The sequence below is a fragment of the Oncorhynchus gorbuscha genome, linkage group LG12, assembly GCF_021184085.1.
Source record: "Oncorhynchus gorbuscha isolate QuinsamMale2020 ecotype Even-year linkage group LG12, OgorEven_v1.0, whole genome shotgun sequence".
NCBI classification, from domain to species: domain Eukaryota; kingdom Metazoa; phylum Chordata; class Actinopteri; order Salmoniformes; family Salmonidae; genus Oncorhynchus; species Oncorhynchus gorbuscha.
In genome coordinates, this window is record NC_060184.1 from 46,012,133 (window position 1) to 46,027,254 (window position 15,122).

General features: G+C 43.2%; 1 protein-coding gene across 9 annotated transcripts in view; it reads right to left on the minus strand.

Moving 5' to 3' along the window:
* The window catches only part of LOC123991066 (SWI/SNF-related matrix-associated actin-dependent regulator of chromatin subfamily D member 3), a 72,714-nt gene that overhangs the window by 45,320 nt on the left and 12,272 nt on the right, over positions 1-15,122 (minus strand). For 2 of the 9 annotated variants that reach the window (XM_046292231.1, XM_046292230.1), the window contains exon 1: positions 1-317. This exon is cut by the window's left edge and continues 121 nt beyond it. The exons of 1 other annotated variant lie outside the window; for it this stretch is intronic. The gene's annotated coding sequence lies outside the window, so the exon portion shown is untranslated. Of the gene's footprint in view, positions 318-15,122 lie in introns of those variants that run through there. 6 more of the 9 variants (XM_046292235.1, XM_046292233.1, XM_046292236.1 and 3 more) reach the window with 5 other exon arrangements.

Below are 15,122 nucleotides of genomic sequence, written 5' to 3' on the forward strand. Positions count from 1 at the left end.
TCGCTTTCTTTTGTCTTTCCCTCTCCCTCTCTTCCCCTTCACCCGAGCTTTCAAATCCCCTCCCTCGCTTCACTTTCCTCCTCTTTGTGCTCTCCTTTTCTAGCGCCGTCCCCGACTCTCTCGCTCCCCTTCGTTCTCTCTCAACCCTCTTCCCCCCCCTCTGTGTTTTTGCAGTGCAGCCCCTGTCGAGGCGCCCACTCTGTCTCAGAGCACACTTTTTAGTTGAGCTGCCTTTCAGGAGTAGAAGCCCTGCGGAGAGGGGGAGTGGGGGCCCCGGCAGGGGGGTTTGAGCCGGCCCACCCCTGGCGGCCCCCTGCCACAGCTGTTGCATTCCATTCCATTGGTAGATACGGGCATGCGGTGTGACTGGCTGCCTGTGCCTGGTTGTTTGAGCAAGGGGACTGGGGAGGTTAGTCTCAGACATTCCCACCTCCTAGTGACGAACCCAGAGGCCATGGTCAGCCCCTTCAGCGCAGCACACAACTCATTCTCAAAAAAAAGGACACGCGGCTCTTAAAGGGGCCACACTGAATATTAATACACAAACAAGAGTGAAGTATCAAACCTACAATCACTACAACCCGTGTCTCTCAAGTAACAGGATCAAATGTAGCTGAAAATACATTTGCCATCGATACACACTTATCACGCTATACAACCTATCATATTTATATGGCATAGTACTGTCATTGGTCAGCGAGGCAAAGATTCAGAGAACAGTTCCTGGTTGGACACAACTGTGTGCAACACTGTGTCTAATGAGCCAACTAATCTCCTCCAAAGCCCACTTCACAATTGGAGAGGGCCTTGTTCAGAACACCTTCACTTCCTGTCTTTCAATGACCATGTCCTAAATGGCACCCTATTTGCTATGTCGTGCTCTTCTATAGAAACATTTTTGAGAAAGGTAATTTGAAAAATTGTATTTATTGGTTTCTTTTCATTTTGGTAAGATAAGAAAATGCAATGAATTGAAGGTTATTTGTTTAAAATCTAAAATGTACAGATTTTAAGGTTGTCATTAGATTTGGGGTGGGATGGGATCGCAAGACATTCTGGTGGAAAAAAAATGGGATCCCCACTAAAAAAGTTGTAATACCACTCCCCTAGACAATGAGGTGGCCATGATGGTATGAGGGCCAGGTTGGAAATTCAGCCAGGACACCAGGGTTAACAACCCTACTCTAACAATAAGTGCCTTGGGATCTTTAGTGACCACAGAGAGTCAGCACACCAGTTTAACGTCCCATCCAGGGCAATGTCCACAATCACTACGCTAGGGCATTGGGATCTTTTGTAGGGACCAGTGTGCCTCCTACTGGCCCTCCAACACCACTTCCAGAAGCATCTGGTCTCACATCCTTGTAAGTAAGCATTTCACTGTAAGGTCTGTTGTATTCGACGCATGTCAAATCAAATCAAATTTGATTTGAACCCTAACATTAACCACACTGCTAACACTAATGCAAGCGTTCCGCTACACTCGCAATAACATCTGCTAACCATGTGTATGTGACCAATGCAATTTGATTATATTTGAATGCTGACATTAAATTAAGCCCAAAAATATATCATTTTTGTTTTCATTCATTTTTAAGCTGGTCCATCTAGCGGAAATGGCTCAGTTCTGCCTCCAGGGCAAGATTCATGACAAACGTCAACCTGCCATGTCTGCATGCACGTGGGTGTGACTGCGTGTGTTTTTTGGGACCTTGGAGAGAAAGAGAGAGCGAGGCAGTCTATTGGTCGGGTTACTAAATCGTGGAGAGAGACCTGTCTGTTGCAGACATGGCCGCCGGTCATTATACTGATTCACAGAATCCTCCTCCCCCTCTTCCTCTCTCTCTCTCCCCCCTCTGACTGACCAAACAAGGGAGTGAAATATTAATGAGTTGATTTAAAAGGACAAAGGGTTGTGAAGTTGAGCAGGATCAAAGGCTTATGACACATGCCAGTTGTTAGGATTGTCGCCAGCAGCTCTGTGATACGTGGCCAAGGTGAGAAATGGTAGTGGCACTGGTGGGTTAGAGATAGGAGGGAACAATACCCAGAGCAACTTGCATACATTTTCATACTTTTTGTTTGTTTGTTGCCATACTGGTCTCCCATGGGAATGCAACACACAACCCTGGCATTGCTAGCGCCATGTTCTACCAACTCAGCCAGACGGGACAAGGATTGGAACAATTCCAACAAATCCCTAATTTAAACAGACCCTTTGTCCTTTTAAAGAATTCCATCTGTAAATCTGTACAGTCAAAGGTGGACAATATTTGTGAGTCTTCCTTGTCATAAAGCCTTTAACCACAATGTATGCTCTGTTCATAATTGTTCAACTTTCCCCCCCAAAGTTTAAGGTGGGTTTTTGACTTGAGTAAGGTCAATTTTAGGTTTCTGAAATGTAATCTCTGTGCTTATCTCACCTCTTCGCCAGTGTTGTGAGACTGTTAGAGGATGAAGAGAAGCAGCATTGCCATCTACTGTCTGTAGTATTTAAACAGGTGGTCCTATGTTTGACTTATGTATACTACACTTGATGTCAGAGCTGAAAGTAGCCCTGTTATGAAACGGCCATTGCTGACCATAAAATACTGCTCAGTTCTGTTGAATGATCTCACTGAAACTCCACTAACCCATTTAATCTTACTTCATGAGTCCTATAGTTATACTACACCGTATTTGGCTCGTAATGGTCTCCAGAAGATGGGGTGAAATGATTTACATCCGTGTTTGGTGTTGTGACCAAGCCAGTGGTCATGTCCCTTTGTCATCACCTCGTCTTTTTAGCCCTTTGTGTTTTTTTTCTCTCAGGTTCTGTCCTTCAACTGAAATTCAGTCAACCACGGTGTGATTGAACATACATTATCATCTAAAACCCACCTTGACATACTTGAACATAACTCATCTGCAGCACATAGCTTACCTGAAAGTTCAAGATGTGTACGTGTGTTCATGTGAGGATTTGGCCCTATGTACTGTAATTGAGCAAGTATAGAAATATTTTGCCTGTCAATAGAGATGGGTGCTATACAACACTGAGGTAAGATCCAGTGCATTGCCACCAGGTGAGGCAGGAGAATGATCAGAGGTCAAGGCTACACTCTAGTTACTCTGGGAAACCTGCTGTGTTTACTCAATACTGCAGGCTGGGCTTCAGCTTGTCAGAGGTATATCTTACCAAGAGGTATGTTGAGGATCCCCACCTCTTTAAGGAATACCTAGGATAGGATAAAGTAATCCTTCTACCCCCCCCTTAAAAGATTTAGATGCACTATTGTAAAGTGGCTGTTCCACTGGATGTCATAAGGTGAATGCACCAATTTGTAAGTCGCTCTGGATAAGAGCGTCTGCTAAATGACTTAAATGTAAATGTAAAAACAAAAACTGACAGAAAAATAGACATACGTCTACCCCAAAGCTCTCTGTGGTATATCTCCTCCAAAATGGATTTGATACAAGGTGTTTCTATTGAAATGGCAGAGGGGGGGGGGGGGTACATGGGACAACACCAGGGGAAGGGAATACTGTCTGTATTGAGGGTAATCGAGTTCCCACTTCCCCACACTCTGCACTCGGAGCTTAGACTTGAGTGCTCTGGCAAGCGAGGGAGACTTTCTTGAGCAAGGGGACGGCAGTACTGTTCAGTTATTGTAGCCAATGGCCAGCTGGTATGTGGGCCTGTAAATGTCTAGGTCAAAGGTCACGATTCCTCAGCTTTCCCTGGAGTGACTGACCCCTAATGAGGGAGTAGTGGCACCCAGCGCAAATTCACAACTAGCTAGAGGAAACTGGGAAACAGGTTCAAAATAATAGCAAACAGAATCATAGGATAGGTCAAATGAAAGGGTGTGGAGCTAATGGTTTCATAGGACAGGTCAAATTAAAGGGTGTGGAGCTAATGGTATCACAGGACAGGTCAAATTAAAGGGTGTGGAGCTAATGGTTTCACAGGACAGGTCAAATGAAAGGGTGTGGAGCTAATGGTTTCAAATTATTAAAAAAATGTCATCTTTTCCAGTTATTGTTTGGTCTTTGAGCCATTCAATAAATGTAATCCATCTATTGGACAGTGTGCTCTGTCCTCATCCCGGTTTTAAAATGTGTTTTTTCCCCCTTCTTGGTGGCGACACCTACTGTTGAGATGGGTGAGGTGCCTCTTGTCCCTGTGATCTACAGAATATACAGTATGTGCTGCTAAGCCCCATAGATATTGTGGTCTTACGGTTGACTCCATCCTTTGTCCCCTTAAAAGATGGATTTATTTTTTATTGTGCATGAAAAATCTGTGTTGTAGTGATTATGTTACTTATATTATGCATGTCTTTCATTTCCAACTAGATATACAGTAGAATAGAAACATCTAAAATGATCTGATCTAAAATAATATAATACAAATATGAATTTGTTCTGGTGTAAGGTCAAGCAAGCACCAAATAAATAGACCTTAAAACAAGCAGAGCCAGAGAGAAACGGTGTCCTTGTTTCTCCAGCAACAGCACGTGGGCGTCAAAAGATAACAAAGGGATCCAACAGTTCAGGAACAGGCATTGTCGGCTTGTGCGCAGGAGTACCCCTTGCTGGACCCCCGCTGTCTTCCTCACCAATAGTCCTACCAATTTCACTAAAATGGTCATATCCCATTCTGTTGCACATAGAGGGGAGGGGCTACCCTGGGGTAAGTGCTTGCAGGGAGCAAAAGTACTATCAATTGCCAGCAGAGGAGGCACATACTGGTGAGCAGACACCCCTGTCTAGGAGGGGAATAGACGCAGTCTGCTTAAATGAAAAAGTAACCCTCCCTCACTGACTGATGCAGTGTGATGTGGAAATATACTAGACCCAGTCATGAATAATCTATTTCCACAGTCTTTCTCCTTTTTGACATTTAAAAAAAGGGAACATCCATTTTTGGACTTTCAAATTAGTTGAAATTGAATCCTAGATTGCCCCTTTAGTGCAATGACGAAGGAGCACAAGGAATTATTGTTCCTAAACCGAACCACCTTTCCTACAGTATCGGTCTGATTGAATGGTCACACAGACACAATAGAGTGGCGGGGAGGGGCTCCGCGGACCCTTAGTGTCCGGAAGTCATTTAGCCATTCACTGTAATAACTGCGATCTGCAGAGTTGATGTTTTCTTGAGTTTTCTTGTGTCAATAAACTTATGACATTCCTGGATTACTCATTATATTCAGAAAGTCAGATTTAATCAACAAATACAATGCATTGGGAAAGTATTCAGATCCCTTCACTTTTTCCACATTTTGTTATGTTACAGCCTTATTCTAAAATTGATTAAATTGTGTTTTTTTCCCCATCAGTCTAATGAAAAAGTAAAAAAAAAAAAACAGAAATGACATTTAAATAAGTATTCAGAACCTTTACTCAGTACTTTGTTGAAGCACCTTTGGCAGAGATTACAGCCTCAAGTCTTCTTGGGTATGACGCTACAAGCTTGGCACCCCTGTATTTGCTGAGTTTCTCCCATTCTTCCCTGCAGATCCTCTCAAGCTCTGTCAGGTTGGATGAGGAGCGTCGCTGCACAGCTATTTTCAGGTGTCTCCAGAGATGTTCGATCAGGTTCAAGTCCGGGCTCTGGCAGGGCCACTCAGGATTGATGTGGAAAAACATTTATTCAATCCATTTTAGAATAACGCTGTAACTTTCCGAATGCACTGTATGCTAGTTTTCATCCTCATTGCCCAACTTTATAAATAATGCACCCTCAACTTCAAACCTCTGTTAGTTATATACCTTAAGTTATATAACTTAACTAAGAAATTAGCTGAAAATAAACATTAAATTATTTATTGAATAGTCATGACTGTTTGGAGCCATGTCATGACGTAAGACAACGGTGGCGAAGGATATCATTGCTACTTAACGTGGCTCCATGCTCAGTTTTGAGATCCGCCGGCGTAGGATTAGCTGGACATTTGGGAACTGTGATAAGGGGCATCCTCTCTCCACTTGGCTATGGGTATGCAGTGATATTGCCAACACAGACAGATTAATACAGAGACTTGTAACCTTAAAAATCTATATAACCATTTATTTAATTTAAATATTTTATTCCCTCTGTCGAGGCACAGATCTCAGGAAGGGTACCAAAACATTTCTGCAGCATTGAAGGTCCCCAAGAACACAGTGGCCTCCCATCATTCTTAAATGGAAGAAGTTTGGAACCACCAAGACTCCTCCTAGAGCTGGCCGCCCAGTCACAAATGAGCAATCGGGGGAGAAGGGCATTGGTCAGGGAGGTTACCAAGAACCCAATGGTCACGCTGACAGAGCTCCAGAGTTCCTCTATGGAGATGGGAGAACCTTCCAAAAGGTTTCTCCCATCCCACCAATCAGGCATTTATGGTAGAGTGGCAAGACTGAAGCCACTCAGTAAAAAGCACACGACAGCCTGCTTGGAGTTTGCCAAAAGGCACCTAAAGGACTCTCAGACCATGAGAAACAAGATTCTCTGGTCTGAGGAAACCAAGATTGAACTCTGCATCACTCTGTTCTTAACTGACTTGTCTAGTAAAATAAAGGTTCAATCAAATTAAAATACAAAGCATGGTCTAATATACCATGACTTTCAGACAATCAGCATTCAGGGCTCGAACCAGGTTTAAAATTGTAATTATAAACTGGGTGGGTCGAGTCCTGAATGCTGATTGGCTGAGAGCCGTGATATGAGACCATATACCAGAGGTACGACAAAACGTTTATTTTTACTGCTCTAATTACGCTGGAAACCAGTTTATAATAGCAATAAGGCACCTCGGCGGTTTGTGGTATATTACCAATATACCATGGCCTTGCGTCGTGCCTATGAACAGTCCTTAGCCGTAGTACATTGGCCATATACCACATCTCCTCCGGCCTTATTGCTTAAATAAATCCACTTTGTGCATGTACATATCTATAGATAAATCCAACACGTGAGTTTGAGTGATGAAAGTTGGACAAGGGATCTTGAAATCTCTGAGCAAGAAACACTTGGATGAACATAAAGAAAATAATGATAATCTATTTTCGGGCAATTGTGCGGTTATTATGTGCCAGATGTTACGACTACAAACCGGGGAAAACGGTGAGAAGCGGAGATGGCGGGACCATTTGGAGGTGCGACCATGGAGTGGGAGGCAGAGAAAAAGTTGTGTTTCCTGTACACTACCACGTGGTAAATTGCCACATGCAGCCCAGAGTGGTTCACTTGTGGGCGTGCTGGCAGCATACAGCAGCACGTTCAATTGTGCGTCAATAATTCAGCATAGCAAGTTAGTATGTTATTAAATGGGTAAATAGTTTAATCCATTCTCCATTTCATGAATTTATTCACAGGTAAATAGTAATATGTTCTAAAACGCTCTGGTGACAAACACACTTTGCTGCCCTGTTGCCAATCGTCCACATGGCTGGGAGAACCTACTCAAGTTTTATTTTTTTAAATTTTATTTCACCTTTATTTAACCAGGTAGGCTAGTTGAGAACAAGTTCTCATTTGCAACTGCGACCTGGCCAAGATAAAGCATAGCAGTGTGAACAGACAACACATGGAGTAAAGTAAATAACACAGTAGAAAAAAAAAGAAAGAAAGTCTATATACATTGTGTGCAAAAGGCATGAGGTAGGCGAATAATTACATTTTTACAGATTAACACTGGAGTGATATGATCAGGTGGTCATGTACAGGTAGATATAGGTGTGCAAAAGAGCAGAAAAGTAAATCAATAAAAACAGTATGGGGATGAGGTAGGTAAAAATGGGTGGGCTATTTACCGATAGACTATGTACAGCTGCAGCGATTGGTTAGCTGCTCAGATAGCAGATGTTTGAAGTTGGTGAGGGAGAGAAGTCTCCAACTTCAGCGATTTTTGCAATTCGTTCCAGTCACAGGCAGCAGAGAACTGGAACGAAAGGCGGCCAAATGAGGTGTTGGCTTTAGGGATGATCAGTGAGATACACCTGCTGGAGCGCGTGCTCCAGGTGGGTGTTGCCATCGTGACCAGTGAACTGAGATAAGGCGGAGCTTTACCTAGCATGGACTTGTAGATGACCTGGAGCCAGTGGGTCTGGTGACGAATATGTAGCGAGGGCCAGCCGACTAGAGCATACATGTCGTAGTGGTGGGTGGTATAAGGTGCTTTACTATTTACTAACAAACGGATGGCACTGTGATAAACTGCATCCAGTTTGCTGAGTAGAGTATTGGAAGCTATTTTGTAGATGACATCGCCGAAGTCGAGGATCAGTAGGATAGTCAGTTTTACTAGGGTAAGTTTGGCGGCGTGAGTGAAGGAGGCTTTGTTGCGGAATAGAAAGCAGACTCTAGATTTGATTTTAGATTAGAGATGTTTGATATGAGTCTGGAAGGAGAGTTTACAGTCTAGCCAGACACCTAGGTACTTATAGATGTCCACATATTCAAGGTCGGAACCAAGTAAGTAAATACATTTAGAAAGTGTAAAAAAAACAACTATGTACTATTAGCTAACTAGCTACAGTGCAGGATAACTCAAATGAGCTGCTAGCTAGCTAACCATCTAGCCAATTTTACGTGCTGTATAGATAGCTAGCTAAGTTAATTAAATATCACCAGCTACCTAACTTCATATTAGCTAGCTTTCTTGATGTATTGATCATTGTAAAAACTACAAATGCATTTGTAGATAGCTAGCCAACAGCGATGGAGGAGGGTGAAGGATAGTAGCCCCAACTGTCAAAGTGAGAGAGTAGGCTATTCTGGATAGGGCACCTTTTTGTTTTTGCCTTCGACCTACACAGCCGATTCAAATGATCAACTCATCAAGCGGTATTTATGTATTCATTTGGTATGCTATCCTTGATATGATCCCGCTATTGTCACATGCATCTATCCATCTATCCAATGTTATCATGATTTGTTTTAAGGGATATTATACTTTAGTAATCCACATTGACCTGGTGATGTAAAAGTCTAATAATGACATTATCTTCCATATTCCTACATTGTAACTGGAGATTCCTTCAAAATGATTGCCTACAGTTACCGTGTAGTAGGGCACTGTGCGGTTGGTTGCCCAGGGCCATCTGGGACTGCCTCCTAGAGGCAGTCCAAGAATTCAGGTGCGTGAAGGCTACCTGTGTCCTTAATAAATGTCACGAGGATGGACACGAGGACCAGGTGGGGATCTGCAGCTCACCACCATGTGCCAGAGGAGAAGTCTGCTGCTCTGCAGAATGTTTCAAGGATGGGGTCCAACAACGCAGCAAGAGAGAAGGCAATCTGTGCAGGAGATCTTCACCTCCTACTTCTTCGAAGAGGGTGTTGTTCCCTGGCAACAACATAGTGTAGTCTATGTACAACCAAAGGCTCTTTATAAGCCATCCACATTGCAATAAGAGTATTATTCCATTTACAGTGTATTGCAAAATGATTCATCCCCCTTTTGGACACTACAGTGAAAATGGTTAACTTTGTTAAAACAAGGCCCCTGAACTCGTGTATTTTCTGCATTATGCAATGATATGGGCAGCGACCATGTAACGCTTTTACAACATACAGAAGTGCACAGGTTATCAAGGGGCAAATTATTGACACGTTTTTATGAATTGAGAGACGAGCTTAAAGTTTTCTTTACTGACCATAATTTTCACTTGTCTGATCACTTGCATGATGACGAGTTTCTCACATGACTGGCCTATCTGGGTGATGTTTTTTCTTGCCTGAATGATCTAGGATTACAGGGACTCAACTATATTCAATGTGCGGAAAAAAATTGAGGCATTAACAAGAACACACAGATCTTTCCGTCATTGTATGATTTTTTGTGTGCAAATGAACTCAAGCTTACAGACAATGTCAAATGAAATATAGCGAAGCACCTGAGTTGGGTGCACAATTACGCAGGTACTTTCCCGGAACTGATGACAGAAACAGCTGGATTCGTTATCCCTTTCATGCCCTGCCTCCAGTCCACTTACTGATATCTGAACAAGAGAGTCTCATCTAAATTGCGACAAGCAGTTCTTGAATTTTAATTGAATTTAAAATCAGAAGCCACTGCCAGATTTCTGGATAGAGCTGTGCTCAGAGTTTCTTTCCTTGGCAAATTGCGCTGTTAAGACACTGATGCCCTTTGCAACCACGTACCTACATTTGAAGTCGGAAGTTTACATACTTAGGCTGGAGTCATTAAAACTCGTTTTTGAACCACTCCACACATTTCTTGTTAACAAACTACAGTTTTGGCAAGTCGGTTAGGACATCTACTTTGTGCATGACAAATAATTTTTCCAACAAATGTTTACAGACAGTGAAATAATCTATCACAATTCCAGTGGGTCAGACATTTACATACACCAAGTTGAATGTGCCTTTAAACAGCTTGGAAAATTCCAGAAAATAATGCCATGGCTTGAGAAGCTTCTGACAGGTTAATTGACATCATTTGAGTCAATTGGAGGTGTACCTGTGGTTGTATTTCAAGGACTACCATCAAACTCAGTGCCTCTTTGCTTGACATCATGGGAAAATCAAAAGAAATCAGCCAAGACTTCAGAAAAGAAATTGTAGATCTCTACAAGTCTGATGCAATTTCCAAATGCCTGAATATACCACGTTCATTTGTACAAACAATAGTACGCAAGTATAAACACCATGGGACGACGCAGCAGTCATACCACTCAGGATACGCGTTCTGTCTCCTAGAGATGAACATACTTTGGTGCGAAAAGTGCAAATCAGTCCTAGAACAGCAGCAAAGGACCTTGTGAAGATGCTGGAGGAAACGGGTACAAAAGTATCTATATCCACAGTAAAAGAAGTCCTATATCAACATAACCTGAAAGGTCGCTCAGCAAGGAAGAAGCCACTGCTCCAAAACCGCCATTAAAAAAGCCAGACTACGGTTTGCAACTGCACATGGGGACAAAGATCATACTTTTTGGAGAAATGCCCTCTGGTCTGATGAAACACAAATAGAACTGTTTGGCCATAATGACCATCGTTATGTTTGGAGGAGAAAGGGCTTGCAAGCCGAAGAACACTATCCCAACCGTGGGATATATAACATGTTTATTGTATCAAATGGTTGCCTACAATGGCATACACATTAATAGGCTACTTGATGGCCAACAGAGGCAAATGTATAATTTCTCCACATTTAATGTCAGTTTCATTGCGAACTTTTCCCCATTGAAAGAACCATGCAAGGGAGTTCCATAACTTCCATTTCACATTTCCACTCGGGCAGCCCCCGAGACCCAATACGTGAGCATACATTTAAAAAAACTTCGCTTGATACCGTTTTCTTTAAGCAAAGTAAACATTAGAATGCAGTTTAAACCTTCTCCGAGCTAATTTATGTAATGCCCCAAAGTAGTTTCCAGGTGGAAACAGACGTCTCCGTAATGACTGACTCTCTAAATAGCAAACCTACAACTGGTATAAAGTTGTCACGACGCCCTTTATCAGGAGCTGGCGGGAGAAAAAAAAAAGTTTGCTTAAAACAATTCAGAGACTGCAACGAATACATACGAATGACACATAAGGAGAGCTTGAATAAATATTATAATCCTGAAATCAGCTGCAACTGTCAATATTAAAACAAAGCTTAAAAACAATGTTTGAGAACTTGAATCCAGAATGTGAATGGTGAAGTCGCTTCCGGACACGGCTTCCTCACCACTCTATTCTTGTGTAAACACTAGAGAGAGACACTGAGCACACAGAAGACCACGTTGAGCATACGGCAGCACAGTATAATCAATTAGTCATACTGCGAGGGGTCATCAATGACGACATTGTCAAAATCCCAGTCTAAACATAGAACATATCCAACAGGCTATATCTGGTTGATAAATATTCAAAATTGAACAGGCTAGAATGAAATTGTTCCAAATCTATCGTAATCTATTCACAACTATAAAAGTCCTGGCTTCCAGTATGCAGCCATAAACTAAATGTGATTTCCGTGACGCCAATGCCAACTCGCTGAATAACGACTGATTTTACTTGACAGCGCTGCTCTTTGTGCCTTTGTAGCACGGTAACAATAAACTGATCAAAGAAACGGGGAAATCCATACACAGTCTGGCCAAAGACAGTCTCTCAATACACCCGCTTTGTCTACATTCTCCAAGCATTCACTAGAGAAAAGGCGACAATGAGAAGAGAGAAAGAAAGGAGAATGAGAGAAAGGTGTCAGATGTAGAAATAGTGGGAACATAAAATATGTATTCCAGAAAGTGCTGACACTTGTTTTACAGTATGGTGCTCCCTTCACATACACAGAATTAGAGTACACACAAACTCCTTCATGTTATCGTCACATTTGGGGTGCGAGAGGGGGAACTGACCGAGGGGACAGGAAGAATTGTATGGAATAAAGTCTGTAGCAGCAGATTTGTAATAGTCAGACTGGTACAAACTGGAATTCAAGTTGCACAGAAAATACTTGCATAGTAAGAGAATATTATATATTAGCATAAAGTAGTCATAGGTAGTAGGATAGTAATAGAATATATAATATCAAACTCCATTAGGAAAAAAGCTTGATGACATGCAGGAAAAGTATCATTCTATGCAGAGTAAGCATATGCCTAATACTATTAACAGGTGAATGATTGCATGCATTGATACCCAGTATAAAAGTCTAGCAAATCATCATTCCAGGGGTGGTTTCAGGACCTGACCTATTACAGATTTGGGACTAGTTTAGAATAAGACCTTGGTTGCCACAGGAATTATTTGGAACAAAGCATCTTTATCCAGAGAGCATTTACGGTTGAGCTCCTTGGCAGTTGCCCCCTTGCACTGAAAGGGAACATTGTGAGAGTGGATGGAGACTCTGTCCGCAGCCTCACAATGAGCTGAGTTTCCTTGCAGCCTTAGGCGGGCAGCAACACTCAACACACTGCAGGAAGGCTTCTGGACAATACCCGAGGGCATTTCCTGTTTGCTGTCACCATAGCAACCACTTGTTCTACCTTCCCGTTACAGGTAGGGACTTAAACTGGAGCCAATGAGAAACTGGGACAATGTGAAAATATTGCAGTCGCTTTATTTTAACTGTTACAGTAGCTGTTGGTTTAGTGCCAATGTAGACTACTTCAAGCCTAAACTTGAGATGGGTGTTGAGTGAAACCACATATCCGGCTCTGCATAGGCCACAGTAGAGCCCATAGTGGAGAGATACAGTAGCTATAGAAGGAGACATGGCTAAAGTTCAGAAGTCAGGTGCATCCCATTCTTATACTGTGCCCTACTTTTGACCAGGTCCCATGGGACGCAACCGTCCGGTTCCACCCATCCCCTCCCCTACAGGACCTCAGAGCAGCACTGTGTTGCTGGATTAGCCCAGTACAGTGATCCACAGTGAAATGCAGAATCATAGTCAGCCATCATGAATGTACCAGACCCAGCCAGGTGTCTCATCTAAGAAAAATAGTGTTGGGAATACTCTGAATATGCACTGGCGTATGCCTTATGGCTAACAAGACGTGGTGTGATCACAGAAACATACACAGAAACACACACAGAAACTCAAATCCTTCTGTTCACCTGATTTAGAATTCCTCACAATCAAATGTCAACCGCATTATCTACCAAGAGAATTATCTTCGATTATAATCACAGCCGTATATATATTCCCCCCCAAGCAGACACATCGATGGCTCTGAACGAACTTTATTTGACTCTTTGCAAACTGGAATCCATACATCCTGAGGCTGCGTTCATTGTAGCTGAGGATTTTAACAAGGCCAATCTGAAAACAAGACTCCCTAAATTGTATCAGCATATCGATTGTGCAACCAGGGCGGGAAAAACCTTGGATCATTGTTATTCTAACTTCCGCGACGCATATAAGGCCCTGCCCCGCCCTCCTTTCGGAAAAGCTGACCACGACTCCATTTTGCTGATCCCTGCCTACAGACAGAAACTAAAACAAGAAGCTCCCACGCTGAGGTCTGTCCAACGCTGGTCCGACCAAGCTGATTCCACACTCCAAGACTGCTTCCATCACGTGGACTGGGATATGTTTCATATTGCGTCAGATAACAACATTGACGAATACGTGATTCGGTGTGCGAGTTCATTAGAACGTGCGTTGAAGATGTCGTTCCCATAACAACGATTAAAACATTCCCTAACCAGAAACCGTGGATTGATGGCAGCATTCGCATGAAACTGAAAGCGCGAACCACTGCTTTTAAATCAGGGCAAGGTGACTGGTAACATGACCGAATACAAACAGTGCAGCTATTCCCTCCGCAAGGCTATCAAACAAGCTAAGCGTCAGTATAGAGACAAAGTAGAATCTCAATTCAACGGCTCAGACACAAGAGGTATGTGGCAGGGTCTACAGTCAATCACGGACTACAAGAAGAAAACCAGCCTAGTCAGTCACGGACCAGGATGTCTTGCTCCCAGGCAGACTAAATAACTTTTTTGCCCGCTTTGAGGACAATACAGTGCCACTGACACGGCCTGCAACGAAAACATGCGGACTCTCCTTCACTGCAGCCGAGGTGAGTAAAACATTTAAACGTGTTAACCCTCGCAAGTCTGCAGGCCCAGACAGCATCCCCAGCCGCGCCCTCAGAGCATGCGCAGACCAGCTGGCCGGTGTGTTTACGGACATATTCAATCAATCCCTATACCAGTCTGCTGTTCCCACATGCTTCAAGAGGGCCACCATTGTTCCTGTTCCCAAGAAAGATAAGGTAACTGAGCTAAACGACTAGCACTCACTTCCGTCATCATGAAGTGCTTTGAGAGACTAGTCAAGGACCATATCACCTCCACCCTACCTGACACCCTAGACCCACTCCAATTTGCTTACCGCCCAAATAGGTCCACAGACGATGCAATCTCAACCACACTGTACACTGCCCTAACCCACCCCGCCCTGTGCAACTGGGTACTGGACTTCCTGATGGGCTGCCCCCAGGTGGTGAGGGTAGGCAACAACATCTCCACCCCGCTGATCCTCAACACTGGGGCCCCACAAGGGTGCGTTCTGAGCCTTCTCCTGTACTCCCTGTTCACCCACGACTGCGTGGCCACGCACACCTCCAACTCAATCATCAAGTTTGTGGACGACACAACAGTGGTAGGCTTGATTACCAACAACGACGAG